This window comes from Lithobates pipiens, unplaced genomic scaffold (assembly GCF_037356315.1).
Source record: "Lithobates pipiens isolate NorthernLeopardFrog02 unplaced genomic scaffold, aLitPip1_a1.2 Scaffold_30, whole genome shotgun sequence".
Classification (NCBI taxonomy): Eukaryota; Metazoa; Chordata; class Amphibia; order Anura; family Ranidae; genus Lithobates; species Lithobates pipiens.
Genome location: NW_027507791.1, coordinates 84681626 through 84705848, shown reverse-complemented (window position 1 = coordinate 84705848; position 24223 = coordinate 84681626). Strand labels below are relative to the sequence as shown.

General features: G+C 45.1%; 1 protein-coding gene across 3 annotated transcripts in view; it reads right to left on the bottom strand.

The window, feature by feature from the left end:
- Positions 1-11801, bottom strand: part of MAPKBP1 (mitogen-activated protein kinase binding protein 1) — a 253694-nt gene extending 241893 nt beyond the window's left edge. For all 3 annotated transcript variants that reach the window (XM_077464526.1, XM_077464529.1, XM_077464528.1), the window contains exon 1: positions 11700-11801. The gene's annotated coding sequence lies outside the window, so the exon portion shown is untranslated. The remainder of the gene's footprint in view (positions 1-11699) is intronic.
- Positions 11802-24223: the final 12422 nt, after the last annotated feature.

Here is a 24223-nt window from a genome sequence, read left to right as displayed (position 1 = left end):
AAATTCAAACCATGTATGGGCAAGGCTGAATGTACCCAAGTTGATCAATTAACTTAGGTAGAACCAGCCTGGTTTAGGTATAGAGTTACAACACAGTTTTCATAATTGGGTCACACCAAGTGATCGGCTGTTTTAGCAATGCAATTTAGCAGATTGCTTTAACTTGATTGTTTGTATAGGACAGTGATGGCGAACCTTGGCACCCCAGATGTTTTGGAACTACATTTCCCATGATGCTCATGCACTCTGCAGTATAGTTGAGCATCATGGGAAATGTAGTTTCAAAACATCTGGAGTGCCAAGGTTCGCCATCACTGGTATAGGATTTTAATTTGCACTATGTTAATGTATAGCCCATGGAGGCGCATTACTGTTTTCTACACCATCCATACATTAGTTTATTATTAGCCCATTAGTACATAAATATTAGAGTGTGTACGGCATACATACAGTGTCTTGCGAAAGTATTCGGCCCCCTTGAACTTTTCAACCTTTTGCCACATTTCAGGCTTCAAAACATAAAGATATAAAATTTTTATTTTTTGTGAAGAATCACCAACAAGTGGGACACAATTGTGAAGTGGAACGAAATCTATTGGATTTTTGAAACTTTTTTAACTAATAAAAAAATGAAAAGTGGGGCGTGCAAAATTATTCGGCCCCCTTGCGTTAATACTTTGTAGAGCCACCTTTTGCTGCGATTACAGCTGCAAGTCGCTTGGGGTATGTCTCTATCAGTTTTGCACATCGAGAGACTGAAATTCTTGCCCATTCTTCCTTGCAAAACATATCGAGCTCAGTGAGGTTGGATGGAGAGCGTTTGTGAACAGCAGTTTTCAGCTCTTTCCACAGATTCTCGATTGGATTCAGGTCTGGACTTTGACTTGGCCATTCTAACACCTGGATACGTTTATTTGTGAACCATTCCTTTGTAGATTTTGCTGTATGTTTGGGATCATTGTCTTGTTGGAAGATAAATCTCCGTCCCAGTTTCAGGTCTTTTTGCAGACTACAACAGGTTTTCATCCAGAATGGTCCTGTATTTGGCTGCATCCATCTTCCTCTCAATTTTAACCATCTTCCCTGTCCCTGCTGAATAAAAGCAGGCCCAAACCATGATGCTGCCACCACCATGTTTGACAGTGGGGATGGTGTGTTGAGGGTGATGAGCTGTGTTGCTTTTATGCCAAACATATCGTTTTGCATTGTGGGCAAAAAGTTAGATTTTGGTTTCATCTGACCAGAGCACCTTCTTCCACATGTTTGGTGTGTCTCCCAGGTGGTTTGTGGCAAACTTTAGACGAGACTTTTTATGGATATCTTTGAGAAATGGCTTTCTTCTTGCCACTCTTCCATAAAGGCCAGATTTGTGCAGTGTACGACTGATTGTTATCCTATGGACAGACTCTCCCACCTCAGCTGTAGTTCTCTGCAGTTCATCCAGAGTGATCATGGGCCTCTTGGCTGCATCTCTGATCAGTCTTCTCCTTGTCTGAGCTGAAAGTTTAGAGGGACGGCCAGGTCTTGGTAGATTTGCAGTGGTCTGATACTCCTTCCATTTCAAAATGATTGCTTGCACGGTGCTCCTTGGGACGTTTAAAGCTTGGGAAATCTTTTTATATCCAAATCCGGCTTTAAACTTCTCCACAACAGTATTACGGACCTGCCTGGTGTGTTCCTTGGTCTTCATGATGCTCTCTGCGCTTTCAACAGAACCCTGAGTCTATCACAGAGCAGGTGCATTTATACAGAGACTTGATTACACACAGGTGGATTCTATCACCATCAGTCATTTAGGACAACATTGGATTATTCAGAGATCCTCGCTGAACTTCTGGAGTGAGTTTGCTACACTGAAAGTAAAGGGGCCGAATAATTTTGCACGCACCACTTTTCAGTTTTTTTATTTGCTAAAAAAGTTTAAATTATCCAATAGATTTCGTTCCACTTCACAATTGTGTTCCACTTGTTGGTGATTCTTCACAAAAAATTAAAATTTTATATCTTTATGTTTGAAGCCTGAAATGTGGCAAAAGGTTGAAAAGTTCAAGGGGGCCGAATACTTTCGCAAGGCACTGTAGCAACTGCTCCAAACTACAATAAGATGGTTCAGGTTTAGACTACAGGAAAATGGCCACAAACATACTAGACTTACTACTTTGCCATTACTAACAGTCAAATGGCAATCCCCCTGAGGAAGACGTGATCCCTGTGTCGACATGCGTTGGGGAGAGGACTGGATGGTGTAGGCAGCAGCAGCAGCAGCCTTGCTAGGACGAGCAGCTACAAATAAAATAAATGGCCCTGCACCTCCATTTGGGATTTTATGCAGATCTGTCCGACAGAGTGGTGCACTGTAAGCACCTTGAATGTGTGAGTACCCTGATAAATATTTTAATAAAATTGAGGTTTTAAACGATAAAGCACCATGTAGCTTGTCTTTCATATACATGCAGGAGATCGATTCAAAGAACGGCTCATGAGCCTGAAGATGACACATACCATAGAGCCCTGGGGTGGCTCAAAAGCACTGATTGATCAAAACTTAATTGTTTGGTCACACACCCTAAGATGAGGATAACAACAGGTGAGGGGCATGATAGTGTTGGCACTTTGAATACATTTGAAGCACCATCACAAGGATCTACTTTTATTGAAAGTCCCCAAGGACACATATTGATGGACTTGCATATTTGAGCACATAAGTGCACGCACCGGACAGTAACATTATAATATGTTTAAAAGTTTGTTTATTTGAAATTAATATGCACTGTATATTATTTTTGTAGCACTTCAGTGTACGCACGTGATAGGAAACACATCTTATATGTATAAATCTGTTTATATAACATTATGCACTGGACATAATTCGGTGCAGAGAATAGCGCGACACTTGTATTGTAGGTACAACCAGCCTGTCAGATTTTACATCCGATTATTTCCAGCGGCTACTGCAACTGCTAGAAATAATCACTGTGTTCTCTGGGCAGACATGGCTTCCCCTGCTGGAAGAAAATAATGGCTCTGCAGAAGAGATTCCCCCACCAACATAACGGTGTTGGTGGGGGAAAACAAGTGAATTTCTTTCCTGCAACTCGTGGTTACAGGAAATAAAATTGCTTCCTCTGTGGCTGGCTTAAGGCTAGGTTTACATAAGCGCAGTAATGCATGCCGTGTTTGTGCAGGCACCACAGCCCATTCATTTGAATGGGCTGTGGTGCCTGCATTTCCATGCAGAAAAAAGGTTCCTGGCACCTTTTTTTAAAACACAGCCGCACAGAAACCACACAGTGCATTGGCACCATGACTTTGCCCGTGGCAGAAAATGCACTTAATTTTTCAGTGCACCAGTTTGTGTATGGCTGCATTTTACACGCATTCCCACACTCGCACTAATGAGAACCTGGCCTTGGGGACACCCCATACAGCTGTGTGAAGGTATGTAATGCAGCTATGCGTTCAGGGCACTAAAAATAAAAAAAAATAAAAAAAGACATGTTTAAAGTAAAAAAACAAAAACAAAACAAACAAAAAAAAACATACAAAATTTATATGCAACACTGGCACCTAGGATAGGATGGAGAAGAACTTTGTGCATGTATATACATACGCACATCTACAGGTATATATGCACATTCTTTACAGAACATAACCTACAATTTTTGCTCAGGCTCTTCTGACCAGCATCTTATAGCAAGATCCTGTATATAAACATCAGTAATTGATTCTATCCATCCGTGTGCAAGAGGCCTATAAAATTGATAAGGCTTACTTAAAAGGAAACCCGTCAGGAAAGAAATATGAGAACGATTGTTGCCGACCTGCTTTTGATGGTGCAAACGCTAGGGCAGAAGGCCCTTGGGCTGAGCACAGATGGGTATTTTTTTTTTTTTTTTGTCAGAAATGGGCTGATCAAAGAAAAAAAAAAAAAAAAAAAAAGTGTAAGGTCAGCTTGGAAAAGCTAATTACAGATTTTTTTTTCTCCTTTTACTGAGCTAAAATACAGCCCATTGATTGTAATGTGCGTATGCACACAGGCGTGTAAACAAGCACTGTGCATTATTTCCCCGCAGTTATTACCTTTTGTCCCCCGCAGTTATTACCTTTTGTTTCAACTTGACCCTCCCTTCTAGATTGTAAACTCTAAAAAGCAGGGTCCTCTAGTCCCTCCTGTATTGATTTGTATTGTAACTGTACTGTCTGCCCTCGTGTTGTAAAGCTCTGCGCAAACTGTTGGCGCTATATAAATCCTGTATAATAAAAATAATAATAAATATAATAATAATAATTCAATAAAAAAAAAAAAATATATAGAAAAATCAGCATTTTTGGTCAGTAATTTACGCCTCATGCGCACAAATGTGCGCAAAAGTCCATTTACCTACTGCACAGAACGAAAACCTGAGAATACGTTTCTGTGCGTGAAAATGCGTGCAAATATATACAAAAAAAAAAAACGTAAAAAAAAAAAAAAAATATCAGAAAAAAGTAGATGCTCAAACAGGAGTATGGTGTGCAAGAGGCCTTACCCCATCGACACAAGCTAGGTGGGTGGAGAAATCCTCCCTGCTGTGCTAACGTATTCTTACAGCGTGGAATACACTGATCAAGCACTGCAGCCAATTGGCTTCAGCCGCTGATCGAATTTAAGTTTTCCAACCATCCTCTTAGACAGAATTGGAATTGGATGAAGTTTTGATCTATCGATGACTAGATTTAGAGGGGTACTCCCCCTTGGGAGAATGGGAACAGATCTCACAATAACGAAAAAAGAAAATTTTTTTCTATTAGACCCCTTTCACACTGGAGCATTCTGCAGGCACTATAGCGTTAAAAATAGCACCTGCAAAACGCCCTAATAGCTGCTCCATTCACTCCAGTGTGAAAGCCTGAGGGCTTTCACACTGGAGCGGTGTGCTGTCAGGGCTTCAGAAAAAGTCCTGCCAGCAGCTTCTTTGGAGCGGTGAACTCACAGCTGCTCCCCATTGAAATCAATGTGGCAGCGCTGCCATAGCGGCTGCGTTTTTACGGGTGGATTTAACCCCTTTTCAGCTGCTAGTGGAGGGGTTAAAACTCCCCCGCTAGCGGCCGAATAGCGCCACTAAAACGACGGTAAAGTGGCGCTAAAAAAAGCGCAGATTTACCGCTGACGGCTCAGTGTGAAAGGGGTCTTAGATTGTTCAATGCTGAGGTCTCCCCATTTCTCAGCTTTGCCAGGGGACATGTTGGTATGCCTGGAGAGAACATGGGCTGTAACAGAACCACCGTCCCATGCTCTGACAGCATTAAAAGCAGGGTGGATTTGATTAAAATCAAGTTGATTTAAATCATTAGTAAAAAGGCTTGATCTAACGCAACTCAATTTAAAGCATAATGTTTAAAGAGTAACTGTCATCTCTGTCCCGCAAGTGCTCCTCTTCTGACCCGCTGTTGACTCACCGACAGTCCCAATCACTTTAATGGGATAGCTGGTGATGTGGCAGTGACACAACAAGGTGCGGGACGTGGCGGTAGCAGGTGAGTGGATGCCCGCTAACAGGCACTGCAATGATGGATCTGAAATGACAGGTGCTCTAAAATGACTTCTTCTTGCTGGTAGATAGAATCTTTAATATTTGCAAACAAAATGAAGGTTTCCTATTTAGAATAATAAGCTGCCCTGGTTAGTAAAACAGCGATATCACAACCGGTTCAATCATACAGTTTGTAGTGTACATAGATTTGCAAAACAACTGGATAAATGGATATTCCTGAACTTTGTTTTATCTCATGGTTACTGTGACATTGTGTGAATGCAGTGCATGTCATCTCAGCTTGCATTCATTGAGTGGGTCTACCAAAAATGTAAATATTGCAGAATATACTGCCTCATGTTACATAACAAAACTCCATTTTCATGCTGGGTTTCAGCACAGATATCCTGCTATACATATGCCGAATAAACTAAATTATTAACCACTTTACGACCGACGCACGACGATGTACATCTATTTTTTGAAGAGGGATATCTCGGTAACGGCAGCAGCTGCTGCCACAACCAAGATATCCATCTCTTCAGACGCCGGTCGTGTGAAAGATAATGGTGGTCTCTGTGGCGGGAGAGGTGCCACCCCCCCTCCCGCCGCCGCTTACCGGAGCTGTCGGTAGCAGCGGAGGTGATCGGGACCTGCCTTCTCTGTGGTATGGAGACGAGTGAGGCTAAGATGGCCCCCACCTGTCTCTATACCATAGCAGGGCAGAAACAACGTCAAAACATCACTTCCGTCCATACCTCTTAAAAGGCACTTTTTTTTTTTTTTTATTGCATTTAAGTCCAAATATGAGATCTGAGGACATTTTGACCCCAGATCTCATATTTAAGAGGACCTGTCATGTTTTTTTTCTCTATTACAAGGGATGTTTACATTCCTTGTAATAGGAATAAAAGTGAACGCATGTGAGTAGTGCCCGCATATGAAAATGATAGTCAAACCACACGTGAGGTATTGTCGCGATCGGTAGAGCGAGAGCAATAATTCTAGCCCTAGACCTCCTCTAACATAAAACATGCAACCTGTAGAATTTTTTAAATGTCACTTATGGAGATTTTTGAGGGTAAAAGTTTAACGCCATTCCACAAGCGGGTGCAATTTTGAAGCGTGACATGTTGGGTATCAATTTACTGTAAACGTTCTCTTTCACAATATAAGAAAAATTGGGCTACTTATTTTTTTATTAAAAAAAGTGAATTTTTTTCCCCAAAAAGTGCGCTTGTAAGACTGCTGCGCAAATACGGTGTGAAAAAAAATATTGCAATGACCGCCATTTTATTCTCTAGGGTGTTATATAATGTTTGGGGGTTCTAAGTAATTTTCTAGTAAAAAAACAAAACAGTTTTAACCACTTGAGATCCGCGCTATAGCCAAATGACGGCTACAGCGCGGATCTCCTTTTCCGGGACTACGTCTATTGACGTAGTCCCGTGTACGAGCGGCTTGCGCGCCCCCTGAGGGGCGCGCGCGGCGCGCTCTGTGATCGGCGAGTCCATGAGACTCGCCTGATCACCGATCCGTGCAAGGGGTCGATCCCGACCCCTTATCACGTGATCAGCTGTCAGCCAATGACAGCTGATCAGGTGACATAACGGAGCCGGTAATCGGCTAGTATTCCTCCTCGCGCTGTCACCATCAGTCCCGATCACGGCCAGCAATGCAAGCGCCCACCTGCCCCCTGCCAGTGCCCACCTGCCCCCTGCAGTGCCACCCTAATAAAAAGTAAGTGCCCCCCGTCAGTGCCACCCAGCAGTGCCCACAGTGCCACCCACAGTCTGCCTCAAAGGTGCTGCACCCCAGTGCCGCCCATCAGTGCCCAGCAGTGCCGCCCATCAGAGCCACCTATCAGAGCCACCTATCAGAGCCACCTATCAGAGCCACCTATCAGAGCCACCTATCAGAGCCACCTATCAGAGCCACCTATCAGAGCCACCTATCAGAGCCACCTATCAGTGGTACCTATCAGTGGTACCTATCAGTGCCCATCCGTGCCACCCATCCGTGCCACCCATCCGTGCCCATCTTATCTGTGCCCATCTTATCTGTGCCCATCTTTGCCCATCGGTGCCGCCTTATCTGTGCCCACCAATGCAGCCTTAACTATGCCTATCAGTGCAGCCCATCAGTGCCCACCAATGCAGCCCATCAGTGCCCACCAATGCAGCCCATCAGTGCCCACCAATGCAGCCCATCAGTGCCCACCAATGCAGCCCATCAGTGCCCACCAATGCAGCCCATCAGTGCCGCCTAATCAGCGCACTTCAATGAAGGAGAAAAATTACCCGTTTGCAAAATTTTATAACAAACTATTAAAACATGATTTTTTATTATTTTTTGCATCTTTTTTTGTTTGTTTAGCAAAAAATTAAACTCCGAGCTGTAACTAAATACCACTAAAAGAAAGCTCTATTTGTGGGAAAAAAATGATAAAAATTTCATTTGGGTACAGTGTTGTATGCCCGCGCAATTGTCATTCAAAGTGCATCAGCGCTGAAAGCTGAAAATTGGTCTGGGACTGAGGGGGGTTTAAGTGCCCAGTAAGCAAGTGGTTAAACATGTAAACACCGAATCTGAAAAAGAGGCCTGGTCTTTAAGTGGTTAATGTATCCTAAATAGAAAGCCATCTTTAGATCGATTTTTACTCCAAAAGCATTAAATAACTAAATTTGATTAAAAAATAAAATAAAAATCTGATTTTTAAATCATTGTTTTTTATCCACCCTGATTAAAATGAGCAAATAGTTCCTTGGAGCTATTTAACTTGTGCCTTCGTGATTTTTTATGAACTAGGTGAACCTATGTCATGTCTGTAGGCATGTTAGGGTATAAGCAATGATCACACAGTGAGCTGCAAAGACTTCCTATTCTGGGAAACTTCTCTGAATCATCGTTCTCTTTTCCAGGAGGAAACAAGACTTGGTTTTCACTGAAAAACACATAAAAAGATCACAGACCTAGGAGACAAAACTTAAACTGGCACATGTTAATCATTTAAAAGGACAAGCGCATCTTTTAAAGGCCGGATTTGAGCACATACATTGCGACAAAACGCACCCCAATATATTTGCACATGTACTGTGCAGCATGACACACCTGGGTTATAACACAAATATGAAGTCCTGCACTGGGAAGGAAGAGGTTCTTGTTTTTATCTACACTGTGATATACTGACAGATCATTCAAAATGACCGTTCTAAGTCAACACAAAGCACAATATCACAGTTTTCAGCAGTAGACCGAGGGGTGTATAATATGTGCTGAGGAATAGCTGTACAATACAGGGTCCGAGTGACTGCGGTGCAGCGGCAGTGCAAATTCGCTGCAAATTTTAAAAGTCCTGTGCGCTGAGGATGGACTGTGGTGTGGCTCAGATGTGAATTCCGGGCTCATTGCCTTCTATGGGAATGCATCTGATTCACACATCTGATCATTTATGAACACGGATTTGATACGAAAAAACGTGTGTGTGTGTGGGGGGGGGGGTTCATTTCATACCACAGCCCCCACCCTTACCAATCCATGGGGGCCCACTCAAAATCCAGACCAGACTCTGCACCACAGCATAGGGGTTTAGGGGTTGTGGGGCCTCTTCCCCACAACCCCTATGCCTTTTTTTTTTCTTCTTCTCCACAATTTTTTTTATTGCAGACAATGTTTTGTTTTACATCCGTTGTTAAGGAAGAGGCAGCCGGCATCCCAGGCCGCTTCTTAACAACCAGGTAACGTTAAAAATGCCAGTGGGTAATGGTTTCAAGAATTTTCATCTGAACTACATCTAAATCACAGCTTAACTGCTGAACAGCTGCTTTGGAAATTCGCAGGGAAATTTGCACTGGACATATGTGGACCTAGCCTAGAAAGTAATGCCGGTCACTGACGGATCAAATTTTGGGCCACTTCCACATTGGTCGACTTTAGAACACCCAGCCTGTCTGGGTTTTTTCATTTGATCAATGCTGGTGGCTACAACTGCTGGCAGTGATCATTGTAGTCTGACAGCTGGGAAAACTCCTGCTGTCAGAATACAGTGGTGTAGCGGGACGGATTTCCCCATCAAAAATGTTGTGGGAATCCAGCAATTTTCAAACTTTGCATAACGTATGGCGTGCCTAAGGCTTGGTTCACAGAGGTGATTTGATCTGTGCCCCACACAGGGAAGTGTTTTACTGGCACACAGATGCACAGGCGTTATGTGCATCGCTTTTTCTGCCATCCAATAGCTGTCTATTGGGATGCAGCTGCTGCTCCCAATGTGGCGTCAACACAAGTAGTACAAGAAGTACACCCGGAGTGAGTTCAGGGACACGCACCTGCATCCATACGGATGTCATATTGGGAGCAGCAGCTGTGTCCAGGCAGCTGCTGCATCCCAATAGACAGCCAAGGGTACTGCTGGCACAGGGATGCTTGGAACACCCATGTGGCCCTGTGCTGGTATACACAGGCCTGCATGGGGCATGGATAAAACTGTCCCATTTGAACAGGGCCCAATACGCCTTATTATAGTCTTACCAATGGGTACAAGTGAAAAAGCAGACTTTACTACCACTTTAAGGTTAGCCATACACACATAGGTTAGAGGAAAAAAATCCAATGGGTTCCTCAGTCCATGTTTTGCAATGTGGATAGACAAATCTCCCACTGTGGGTTTTGTATTCTGACAGCCAGCACTACAACAGCTGCACCACATTACAATTAACCGCCGTTTGTCCATTTTTCACTCAAGGGATATCAGGCAGGAGGGAGCCGACTGGGCCACAGACTGCTCAAATTTCAGTCAGTTCAATAATAAGTCTGTAGTTTGGAAAGAACACCAGGCAACTAGCATTTTCAGGATTTCAGAAATCCCCCACATGTCTCTCTCAGGACAGGTTTCCTTTAAGCCCACAATACAGCCACATACCCCCAGCCCACCTCCAGTCTGACCATCACCCCTAGCCTGCCTATCCTTCAATAAACTCACTACCACTTTCTATATTGACAAACAGGTAACTGACTCCCGGCATCCATAGATACACCGAGACACAAAGGATAAATTATCCAAAGCAGGGTGTGCTCACATCACACTCACCCAACGGCAACTCTGTGCAGAACACAGAACATGGTTACTGAATATAACAGAGTACAAAGCCATCCATGGTCATAGTCACTGTATATAAGAGTACAAAGCCACAATCATAGTCACTGTATATAAGAGTACAAAGCCATCCATGGTCATAGTCACTGTATATAAAAGTGTACAAAGCCACAATCATAGTCACTGTATATAAGAGTACAAAGCCACAATCATAGTCACTGTATATAAGAGTACAAAGCCACAATCATAGTCACTGTATATAAGAGTACAAAGCCACAATCATAGTCACTGTATATAAGAGTACAAAGCCACAATCATAGTCACTGTATATAAAAGTGTACAAAGCCACGATCATAGTCACTGTATATAAGAGTACAAAGCCACGATCATAGTCACTGTATATAAGAGTACAAAGCCACAATCATAGTCACTGTATATAAGAGTACAAAGCCACAATCATAGTCACTGTATATAAGAGTACAAAGCCACAATCATAGTCACTGTATATAAAAGTGTACAAAGCCACGATCATAGTCACTGTATATAAGAGTACAAAGCCACGATCATAGTCACTGTATATAAGAGTACAAAGCCACAATCATAGTCACTGTATATAAGAGTACAAAGCCATGATCATAGTCACTGTATATAAGAGTACAAAGCCATGATCATAGTCACTGTATATAACAAAATACAATGCAGAGATCACAGTAAGCGTATATAAATGTATATTTAAAAAAAAATAAAAAGGGGGTGGAGTATGAAGCCATGATCTTAATCACTGTATATAACAGTGCAATGCAGTGGTCATATATAAATGATAGTCAATGTATATAACAGTATAATGCAATGATCATAGACACTGTATATAAATGATAAAGCCATGATCACAGTCACAAAGAGCACAATGAAGGAAACACATACCTAGTAATGAGGAACAGAAGTTGTCATCCACAAATAAACAGAGGATGGGGGGGATTTAAAGTCCAGCTGTGGCCCCACATTGTTGTGATGAGCACAGTTGTGGGATGACATCTCTGAGTCTATGACAGACATACAGGACACAGACACCCCCCCCCATCTATACTTACATTGCATCCATGGCAGACATCAGTCAGCATGCAGCCAGTGTTCCCCTGGAGCGATCAGTGAGTGTCATCCTCCGGATCCATGCACAGTCCCCGCACACATCCTCCTCCTCCTCCTCCTCCTCCTCCTCCTCCAGCCGGGCACAGATTGCTCGCAGTCTAGCAGAGTGTATTGGGGAGGAGAGAAGTACGGCGGCCCGGGGAGGACAATCTAGTAATAGTAGAGTGCTGTGTGAGGAGGGAGCTGTGCTCTGGATGGAAGGATCACTACAGTTCTGTGTCTATAGAAGGACAATGGAGATCATCTCAGGATTATGTACATTGGTGCTCTCCAGAGATGTGCTGGGACTTGTAGTTACAGAGCTTTGTTGTATAAGAACCTCAGGCTTATGGGCATAAGAATCTGTGTTCAGATCTGTACAGACCAGAGGCATAACTAGAACCTTCAGGGCCCAGGTTCAAGGAACCATGAAGGCCCCCCCTGACCTCTGATCCCGGGGCCCTTTCCAATGATCCTAGGGTCTTTTTCTCCCATTGATTATGGTCCTGCAATAGGACCCCTTCATGACATCTTGGGTAGGGTTGCCACCTTTTCTTCAGGCCAAACCCCAGGACTTCAGCAGAGCACAACAAATTCTTTTTGTGGCATATACTATACATATATTTTGTGATTATATAACAATTCTATGCATTAAAGCGGAGGTCCACCCTAAAGTGGCACCTTTCAGGGGGGAGAGGGGTGCAGGTACCTGTACAGTACAGGTATCTGCACCCACTTCCAGGATAGCTCTCTGCGGAAAGGGGCGTAGATTACGCCCCTTTCCGAAAGTCCCCCGCTGCCTGCTGGGAAACACACAGATCCCAGAGGCAGCGGGTCCATCCTTATTGCGCAGTGCGACTCGCGCATGCGCAGTAGGGAACCGGGAAATGAAGCCGAAAGGCTCCACTTCCTGATTCCCGTACCCAAGATGGCGGCGGCAGCACCCGAGAGACGATCGACAGATCGGCTTCGGGTGCCGACATCGCGGGCGCGCTGGACAGGTAAGTGTCACTATTTTAAAAGTCAGCAGCTGCAGTATATGTAGCTGCTGGCTTTAAAAAAAAAAAAAAAAAAAAAAAAACGCGGAGTCCCGGCGGACTCCCTCTTTAAGATGAAAAAAACTTCTGGACACTGACCGGCCCCCCATTTTACTCACGAGTCCCATAATTCCCATGCCAGAGACACATTCTTCCCCTCTGCACGTTGTCTCAGATCTTGATTGATTGGATAGATTGATGGCAGCATAGCCATTGGCTCCCACTGCTGTCAATCAAATCCAATGACCCGGTCGATGGGACCGAGTCTGGCATTGTGCGTCTGTGGACACAAATGCTGGACTCAGGAGTGTGCCCGCAAGGTAACCCACTGGGAGAGCGCTTCTCCTAGGGGGTTATACGATGCAAGGAGGAGCTACCAGCGCCGCCAGGGGACCCCAATCGAGGATTGGGGCCACTCTGTGCAAAACGAACTGCACAGTGGAAGTATGACATGTTTGTTATTCAAAAAGAGTCCAATTTCCCTTTTACATGTGAACTTGCAGAGTCTCCTTACACTGTAAGGGGGGACTCTGAGGACTTTGATTTAATGAAGGACAGTGAGAACTCTGATGCAAGGGGGAAACCGCAGACTCTGATATAAGAAGGTCCCTGATAAGAAGCCCCCACTTACATCATCATCCCCAGCTTTCCCCTTTAATCAGGGTTCCCAGAATTTCCACTTGCACTGTAAGGGCCCTTTTACAAGTGCAAACCGATTGGACCACCCATTGTTTTGTATGGGGCGGCGGAAGTGTAAACAGGCATGTGTGCATTTACACCTACCTGCCTCAGATCCAATGAAAACAGATGAATGGGGATCCATTCACTATCCATCTAGCAGATTGGCCCATAGAGAGCAGTGGGCTGTGTCCATGTCCACTCTGCACAAGTAGAGCCAACACAGACCTGACATCCACCTGCTCAGGATCAGCAGAGAAATCCCCCTCTAAGTAGGCGGATTTGCTTGGCAGAGTCCGGCCATGTGAAAGGGCCCTAAGGGGGAGCTCTGTGGATTCGATAATGTAAAGGGCAACTCTGATGTAAGGGGGGGGGGGGGGGTCTATGCTCACCAAAGCCTCCACTTACATCTGAGTCCCCCTTTACATTACAGTCCAGAGTTATCCCTTACATTAGTGTGCTCAGAGGCTGGCGAGATAAGAGAGCGATGCTTCACTCAACATACTTGTAAGCTTGGGTCCTGGAGTTCCACCATGGTGGTCAGCAGAAAGGCCTACTAGCCTGTGCTATACATACACATAGGTTGGCATAGCATGTTGGGACTTGTAGTGCACTGTCCCAGGGAAATCCCAGTGGGCTTCTGTGTTGGTAGAGGGGCTCTGGCGGTGACAACACACTCTCTCTTCAGTCCCCTCAATGACTGACATACCTGTGTGCTGCTTTGTTTTCAATCACTGAGATGTTTGATTAGGAAGGAGATTGGCTGTCCTGGAGACCTGTGGATCCCCTGTGGAGGGTTGCAGCATCCATGGTACATGCTGGCCTTTCCTCCACTATCTACCTGCAGGCTTTTGGACTTTCCCTTTGTGAGGCACAGAGCTACCGGGATTGGAATGTGGGTAGGACCTCTCCTGTCCATGCAGGTCTGAGCAGTGTTAGATAGAGAGAGTAATAGACACTCTCTGCTCATAGCTGCAGCCAGCAACCCTGGAGCCACACCCCCCCCCCCCCACCCCCACCACAGTGGCGAAACTCCAGGGCCCAGTCGCAAGTGTAACTGCTGCAACCCTGGAAGTTCCGCCACTGGTACAGACTAAGGGCCAGTTCACATATAGTGCAGTGATTGACGCTTTACCACACTGGAAGAAAACTATTGTTTTCTATGTGTCCTATTCATTGTGATGCACCCCAGAGCCGCACTGCAGTGAGCTGCAATACAATGCAGACATGCTGTATTTTATTGCCGCGTACAGGATCACAAGTCATTGTACAGCAGTGCACCACACTATTGTACAGTGACATCAATGAGATGTCACTTATTACACTTGAAATAAAGTTAGTTGTAAACCCTCACATATACCTAGTGAAGTGACTGGCCTCAAGTGATACACAGAGATTAAACAAATGCACCTGTTTGTCTGCAGTCCTCTCTTCACCACATACTTTCAAAGTGCAAAATTTATAAAGCTTGTCTGAGGAGTTTAGAAAAAAAAAAAAAAGGGGGCGGAGAGCCAAAATCACATTCTGCACAGCTCAGTGAAGAGACACACCCCCCTTCACACAGCTCACAGGAACGAGGCTGTCAATCAGCTGGCGGTCCCTCCCCTGGCACCATTTTTCTCTTGGTGTCAGGAAAATTTTTAAGAAGTCACTTAGAAAAAGTCAGCAGACAGAAATGACACTTAGTGCTCTTAATTGAGACAAACACACAATATAGAGAATATGCTTTGTTCAAATTTTATGTCTGTGGTTTTAGACCACTTTAAAGCCTTAAGGTGAAAAACCTTCTGTGCTGCAGCTCCCCCCAAGAGCCCCCCTTTTTCTTACCTGAGCCCCATCCAATCCAGCCAGGTGCACAAGTGCAGCAGCTCCAGTCACTGTCGCTCTCCTCATTGGACAGATTGTGGATCAAAAGCTGTGACACGGGAGTGGGGCCAAATCCCACTGTCTGTGTCAATGGACGCAGCAGCGGGACTCAGGGGCAAGCCCGCACATGTGCCCCAATGGAAAGCAGCTTTCCGTGGGGGCACCTGATGATGAGGAGGAGCCAGAAACGCTGGCGGTGGACCCCAGAAGAGGAGAATCAGGACTGCTCTGTGCAAAACCATTGCACAAAGAAGGTAAGTACAACATGTTTGGTATTATTATTTGTAAACCTTAGTTTTTTTTTTCAATCGCTTTAACTAAAAAAACAACAACAAAAACAAAACAATGGGGAACCTTGTGATCTGTTGAAATTCCACACATTAAAAACAGCTGCCGTTAGGTGTGTGAACGTTGTCATGGCAGTGTGAACAGGCCCTAACTTTTGTTAGCACTCTAGCACACGGGCCTTCTGAGCCCAGTTGGCACAAGGCCACATTCACACCTGCAAACGAGTCCAACACCGATCAAATGCGATAACCCCAGCAGACTTCACGGTGATTAGCTGTGATCACCTGCGAGTGATCCACCCTGGATGCAGACAGTTATTCTCAGGTGTGAAGGCCGTGTATACACACAGAGATACACGGGTGTTGTGTGTATCCCAGTGCAGGCAGTCTCATAGCTTTCAATTGGGGATGCAGCAGCTTCATACACAGAGCCGCTGCTCCCAATGAGACATCTGTGCGGGTGCACCGCCACAAATGTACTAATGGTGCATTCAGGGCTGTGCACCTGCAACAATGTCACTTTGGGAGCAGCGGCTGTGTCCATGCAGTTGCCGCATCCCAATAGACAGCAATGGGACAACACATCCCATACCAGTAAACACAGCCCTGCATGGATTGAAACTCCCCATGTGAACGAGGCCTGATTGCAGTCATATTTCCTCTGCCAGGGCAGCCCAGCCTGTCATTGACATGAATAGCTGTACACCGCTGTATTCCTGTATGTGATGGTGCAATTATAAACGCATTTGTAAAAGAAATTTTTTTTTTTTTGCAAAAGCTCATATGCTGTATCCATGTTTTAGAATAGCACTGCCACATACAGGAGTAAAGTGGTGTACAGCCATTCATGTCAATGACATGCTGTATACATCACCTCTGGGATGAGGAAATACAGACGCTGGGCGGCCCACCCAGCCCATGTACAAGAGCCCTACAAACCTGAAAACAGCAGCATACCGCCCAACTTTTTGAGATAGGAACGAATGACACCCATTGCCAAAAGTATGTAGGCATAGGACACGACCCCTCAAAGGAAAATTATACAAAAAGAAAAGATTAGTTAAGCCCACAAGTGCTTTTTTTTTTTTTTTACCACTACTATTCCTGTATATTGGCCTTTGAAATGTACAAATGCAGCAATTTAGAAACTGGATGAAAGGTTTAGCACTGGGAAACACTATTTGAAGTATAAAAAGTGCATTTTATATACAACTATATAGATCAGACCAAAATGAGGGACAAATGAGGAGGGACAGAGGGACTTTGTTCCAAATCAGGGACAGTTGGGAGCTATGCAGCAGTAGTGTGTGCGTGTGTGTGTGTGTGTGTATATATATATATATATATATATATATATATATATATATACACATACACACACACACACACACACACACACACACACGCACGCATTAAAAATTATTTCAGCTCTCACTTCTCAACACCCCAACCTTTGCTATGGGCCTCTTTATTTAGGAATAATTTTATCCTTATTTAAAGGCATAGTTCACCTTTACTAAAACGGCCTATACAGATAAGAGGGGTCTGTGGATAAAAACAAACTATGCAGCTCTGACTAAAGTTGATTAATTCCCTTGCTATAGGTCAGCGATGGTGAACCTTGGCACCCCAGATGTTTTGGAACTACATTTCCCATGATTCTCAACCACACTGAAGCATGCATGAGCATCATGGGAAATGTAGTTCCAAAACATCTCGGGTGCCAAGGTTCACCATCACTGCTATAGGTGTAGGCCATTTATGTACCCTGACTGGAAAATTCCAAGGATGTTGCTAAGCACTTACCTAAGAGCCGGTTCACACAGCGGGCGATGCGAGGCGACACGACTCGCCTCGCCTCGCTCTCGCAAGTCGCCCCCGTTCTGTACAATGGAACCGTTCTGAGAGGAGCGACTCAAGTCGCTCCGACTCAGAAAAAAGGTTCCTGTACTACTTTTGGGCGACCTCGGGGCGACTTGCATTGACTTCTATACAGAAGTCATTTGCAAGTCGCCGCTGAGGCCGCGGCAGGTCGCGGCGAGGCAAGTCGGAGTCGCCTCGCCTCGCCTGCAGTGTGAACCGGCCCTTAGAGAGGCCCAGCTGTTACTCACCATCACAAGACCAAGCTTTTTCCCTAATTCAAACCCCCCTCACATGTGATTTCTCTCCCCTCATGCAATATCTTTGAGAGCTCACTTACTGTAATGGTGGAAGTGGGCAGTCATGACAAGGTCTCTCTTAGCAATGTCCTAGAAGTTTTTCAGTCAGGCTTCATGAGATATATAAATGGCCTACACCTATACCAAGGGCATTATTCAACTTTGGGCAAAGCTGCACCGTTTGTTTTTATCTACAGATGCCCCTTATCTGCGTAGGAAGGTTTGTTAAAGGTGAACTACCCCTTTTAAATTAGAGCTCAAATATGGGGCTTACAGTGCTGAAATAAAAAAAAATGTCTCTGCGTCTGTGGTGTCACCGACAGGAAAACATGTCTCTTCATTGGTGTCAGTCTGAGGAAGACTATTTGGCATGGGAGCTGGATTCTGTGGGGTGCATGGAACTAAAGGCATATGGGGGGCTCTGAGGGAGGATGAAAAGGGTTTCATGGAGGGAAGAAGAGGTCCAAGCCCCCACCTTCTATGTACTTACTCAGGTCCCTGTAGATTTCTCAGCATTGCATTTGCAGTAAAGGCAATTTGTCCTTCTTCCTGTCTCTGGTCATGTGATAAGTCATGAGACAGGAAGACAAACAGCCTGTGCTTCCCCCCTCCCAAAACAGGTCCACACTAATGCAGGCCATACACAGTCGAGTTTCGAACGAATTTTCTTTTCAAAATCAGAAAATTCGTTTTTTCTGTGATCCGATGATGCCACCATTGATTTTCGAAATTCGGCCGACCAAGCCTTCAATTTCACCTCATGTTGCTACAGAAAAGAATTTTCTTGGCTGGGAATCTTCTTTTCTCTCCGTAAATTTTCTTTTATCTCCCTACATTTTCTTTTCTTATTACGTTTCTCGCACGATTCTCCCATCATTGATTAGAAAATAGTTCGTTTTTCTAAAAAATTTCCAACGTGTCCGATTCCTCAAATTTTATTTCCGCACGAAAATCGGCTGTTGCTGCAGCCCACTAATGGTGCGAAATTCATACGAAAATTCTTAGATACGATTTTCGAAAGGAAAATTCTTTCGAAATTCGAACCGTGTATGGCCGGCATAAGGCTGGCCATAGAATTATATATATTTTTTTCATTCAGCAAGTGGGCTGGGGAGCATTTAGTAACGATCGCACTGATTTGAAGACCTGTGTTTCTATTAGGCCTTGTTTACACTTGTAATTGGGGGGTGGTAAAACCCTGCAGTTGAGCCGCGTTTATACTGCTCCTTAACTGCTCCCAGTGTTGCTGCTGAGAGGTGTACACTTGCTGCGGCCCTCCAAGCGTGACCAATTCAAGTGAATAGGGCCACCCAGCAACCGCCTCACAGCCTCCCACAAAGCGTGCATTTAGGGGGTTGAAACAGGCAGTGGGAAGGCAATTCGATACTTCATCCCTGGCTGTCTGATGGGTGATAAGGCTACATTCATACCCATGATTATGGCCTGTGCGAATTATAGCAGCAGGAATCTTCTGATTCCCACTGCAGCTCTGAATAGCTAGGTGCGGCCACCGGCCTTTTTCACTATAATGACAGGTCACCAGTGGCCAAAGCTATTAGCGCCTCTCTGCACAGCCAGCGATTACCTGCAGTGATGGCTGCTGGAAACACAAAAAGTGCGTCCAGCAGTAATCACCGTTGGTAATCACTGGCTGTGCGGACAGCTGAGAATACCTGCAGCCACCAGCAACCTGTCATTATAGTGAACAGGGCAGGTGGTCGCACCTAGCTGCTCAGAGCTATAATTCACACCACCCTTAATTGTGGGTGTGAATGTAGCCCTAAGTGTAAATGATTAATCCCTGCTATGTGCTATACTCTAATGTTTCCTATGTGTGGGGATCATTAGTAATTGAGGCTGGGGTGGTTATAGTCAATGGTCACTTTAGTGAATAGGGATATGTCAGACAAGCAATTCAGAAATATTTACCATATTACAGGTTTGGACAGCAGACGGGATACAGGGGATTTCAGCACTTTTAATGTTATGTACTACCAAAGTTTAAAGGATTTTAGACTTTTGGGGCCTGTTCACACCTGGTATGGACTTAAAGGAGAATCCCTACGCCGAAAAAATGGCCCGCTCGCTCGTCCCCACTCCCTTTCCTGACCGGCTGGGCTGCGTGCTCGGATAAGGGTCTTATATGGACCTTGGGGGGAACCCCCACGCCGTTCTTTCGGTGTAGGGCTTCCCCTTTAAGTCCATACCAGGTGACGGGGCCAGCGACACGTCAATCTCGCCGCGGAAGGCGGCGACGTTGACTTCCTTCGCTAGTCGCGGCTACCTGGAGCCGCGTTGAAAATGAACAGACTTTCCTCCGTGTGTGGGTAAGTCCGTTCATTTTCAAAAGTACGGCGGACTCCCGCCATAGTCCGGCGACCTAGTCCGCCGGAAAAGTCCGGTTGTGTGTGGGCAGGTCTGCTCGTTCAGAAAGTCCGGCGGACCTCCGCTTCAAAGTCTGGCGGTTTGTCCGCCGGGCTAAGTCCATCGGACAGTCTGATCGCATGTACGCGGCATTACTCTTCCCTTTTGTATCAAATTTATTTGATTCTAATCTATTTGTAATTATTTCAGTATTCAGAAATATCTGTGGAAATTCTGCTCAAATATCTGTGAAGTGAGGCATAGGGAAAAAAAAAGACACAATCTACATGGAGTCTGCATGTTCTCCCTGTGCTTACATGGATTTCTTCCTTGTACTCTGCTTTCCTCCCACAATCCAAATACATCAGTAGGATCACCGGTTCTACCCTAAATTGGTCCTAGTATATTTATACATGCATGTGTGGTAAGGACCTACAGGGTATGGGGCCAAGTGCAAGGGGGTGGGACTACGATGGTCACCTGTTTGGGATTGAATCGTGTCCTGGTTTCAGTTGGACTGAAACCTGGACATATTATTTAGACTGGGCTGCGGCTTTCCAAGTAATCACTATAGCCCCACACATCCGGGAGCTGCTGGGGGCTGTCTGGGGGCATGTTTAGCATCACTGGGGGGCCGGGAGATGATATCAGCAAGAGAAATTTGCCCACACCCACTGTTTGCTGCGACATGCTGTGTGCACCGCATTACTACTCTCCTTGGGGCACCCAAAGTTGTCCCAGGCCGCTAAAGTGCCTTTTCTGGCATTTTTTTGTTTACATGTAACAGTCGGTATTTTTTGTTAGAAAATTTCTTACAACCCTCTAAACATCATATTTCTTCTAACGCAGAGGCCCTACAGAATAAATAAGTGGATTTTGCAAATGTTTATGTCACACGGTATTTGCGCAGTGTTTTTTCTGGAAATTTTTTTTTTTTCATTTTAATGCAAAAAAAAACACAATACATACCTACCTTTTTGGTAAAATATAAATGATGATGTTACACTGAGTAAATAGATACCAAACACCCTTGCAATGGTGACAAATAACGTAAATTTTACTATTCATAGGTAACGCTTTAAAAACCATTACAGGGTTACCACTTTAGATTTACACAGGAGGTCTAGTGCTAGAATTACTGCCTATGATCTGACGTTCATGGTGATACCTCACATGTGTTTTTTTTACTATTTTTTTTATTTATTTTTTATACTGTTACAGGCATGTAACAGCTAATTCTAATTTACCCCAGATCCCTCCTCTGCCCTTAAAAGTATTTGATCACACCAAGATTGGTGAGAATAAATGTTTTTGATTTTTAAAAATGGTGCCATTTACATGTGGTTAACCCGGAAGTGATGTAATCGCTTCCGGATTACTATATTATAGAGCCCAACAAAGATAATCGGTCCGGGGTCCCCTCCCACTGCTTGTAAAAGCAATCCAGTGACTAGTTAGTCGATAGGATTGCTTTTACAAGAGAGATGACCGTTGGCTTTAAACGATACCGGGATGATGCCTGCAGCTGCTTAATTGCTCAAACTCAGATATGCAGTTTCTCGAAATCCTAATAAGTTCTTTTCTGGATTATAGAACCTGGAGGCTATTTTTCTTTTCAAAATCAGAAATTTTGTGCGTTTTGAGAAATTTGACCAACCAAGCCTTCAATTCCACCTCATATGGCTACAGAAAATTATTTTCCCGGCTAGGAATCTTCTTTTCTTACCAGCAATTTTCTTCTCTTGCTCTCATACCCATTTCTTTTTCGATTATATTTCTCGCTTGATTCTCCCATCATTGATTAGAAAATCAAAATTTCTATAAAATATCTTGCGAGCTACCGGAAATAATCACTTTAAATATTATTATAGTATTTAAAACTTAGTAATTAAATAAATTGTGGTACAGTGTATAAGGGCGCTCTGAGCAGGAGGACCAAGCAGACAGTATCTCTAGAGAGGCAAGGGTCCAATGATATATATCCAGAGCCAGCTCTAGGCTTTGTGAGGCCTTAGGTAAAATTTAGACATGAGGCCCTACTCACACCCTTTGCAGGGGTTAAGGAAGAACCCGGGGGTGGAGAATCTTACTACTGCTGCTGCTTGTGTGGGTGGGATGTGTACTGCGCCAATCACATGGGATGAATAGGAGAGGGGGGTCCTCAAGGATTGGCACAGTACACATCCCACCCACACAAGCAGCAGCAGTAGTAAGATGCTCTGCCTCAGGGTCCTTCCTTAGCCCCTGAAGAAGCAGGGGGTAAAAAGGGGGGAGTGGGTAGGAGATGAGTGATGGATAGAGGAGAACTGGAGTGAAACTGGGGGATCCTGGTCTGTATAGGGATAAAAAGGAGGAGGATTTGTGCTGGCATGAGGGGAAGGGAATAGATGGATGTCAATTGGACTGGAGCGGGATGGGGAATATTATTGGTTGGTGAGGAATAGCCATAGTATAATCCAGGCAAATGGGCTGGCAGGGAGGGGGAAAGAAAGAAAGAAAGAGAGTATGGCGGTGGGTGGTATGTGCAGGAGAGGGCACTGACTGTATGGCAATGGGTGGTCTGTGCAGGAGGGGGGCACAGTTTGTATGGCGGTGGTATGTGCAGGAGGGGGAGGCACAGAGTGTATGGAGTCCATACGCTCTAATTGTCAGAGGATCAACAGACTTCAACGTCGGTGCTTCCCTGTGCGCCTGCGTGGTAGACCAGCGCAGAGGCGCACATGGGTGCGCGATACGGCGGGTTTGCACATCACCTGATTACTCTGGCAGGCCTATAAAAGGCAACCATTTGCTCTGTGTCTTTGCTGGTTTGTCTCCTCAGCTCACCTGTGTTCCTCTGCTTCCTGTTCCTGTTTGCCACTTCCTGTTGTGACCCGGATTGCCTGAAGACTACTCTGATTCTCTCCTGACCTGATCCCTGGCTTGTTTAACGGACTTCCTGCTCCCAGACTGATTACATGTGTTTGACCCTCGGCCTGCCTCTGGAATACCCTCTGTCTTCCGCTTTTAGCCTTGCTAGCTCCCGGACTGATTACATGTGTTTGACCCTCAGCCTGCCTCTGGATTATCCTCTACATTCAGCCTTGCTGGCTCCCGGACTGATTACTTGTGTTTGACCCTCGGCCTGTTCCTGCACAAGCCCTCTTCCAGACCTTCACACAAGTCAGGTGTTAGAACCCCTGCCGGGCGTTCTCTTCAAGTACATCCCAAGGCCATCTGCACGGGCATCTCTTCCCTCAGAAGACTTCCTGCATACCAGTCACCTGCTGGCAACCCGTGCCCCTTCGTGCCCTGTACCCGCTGTTCCACCCTCAGGGGTACTGTGCACCCAGTTGCAAGGGAAGCCGCTCTCAGCACTTCGGCCCCTGGTGAGTACCTGACACTAATGTTCCGAAACGTGTTCCTTACTGATGACTACATCCGGTTCATGCTGCCTCCCATCTCTCACTGCTGACATGACTTCCGGGATCTCATGAACACAGTGTGTGTACCCATTCATCAACTTACTGGTAGCTCTATGTTTTTGGTACAGCACAGGACACAATTGTGAGAGTCTTTACATGCTGGGGACCCATCCACCTGCCTGACCATTTGCATTATCAATGACTACACACTTTTTAATTCACCAGATTTTGTAAGTGTTTTTAATCTTGTTTGGGGAAATAAAAAGCTACTAATTCTGCACTTAGAGGCGCCTCTCTCTTCTGTCTTATTAAATAAATTGTGCTATCCCTTATGTGCACTGGATTGCAATTTAAAAAAAAGTCCTCCTCCTCCTCCTCCTCCTCCTCCTCCTCCTCCCGGAGGAGTCCGGCGAGAAGACCCCCGGAGCTGTGCAATAAAGTATTTTATCTGGTGTGTTGTGTTTTTTTTGTACTTTTATTTTACAGGTGAATGGGTAGGGTACATTGTACCCCATACTCATTCACATAGGGTGGGGGGCCGGTATCCGGGGGCCCCTTATTAAAGGGGGCTCCCGGATTCCGATAAGCCCCCCACCCGCAGACCCCGACAACCAACGGCCAGGGTTGTCGGGAAGAGGCCCTTGTCCTCATCAACATGGGGACAAGGTGCTAAGGTATAGTTATATTATATC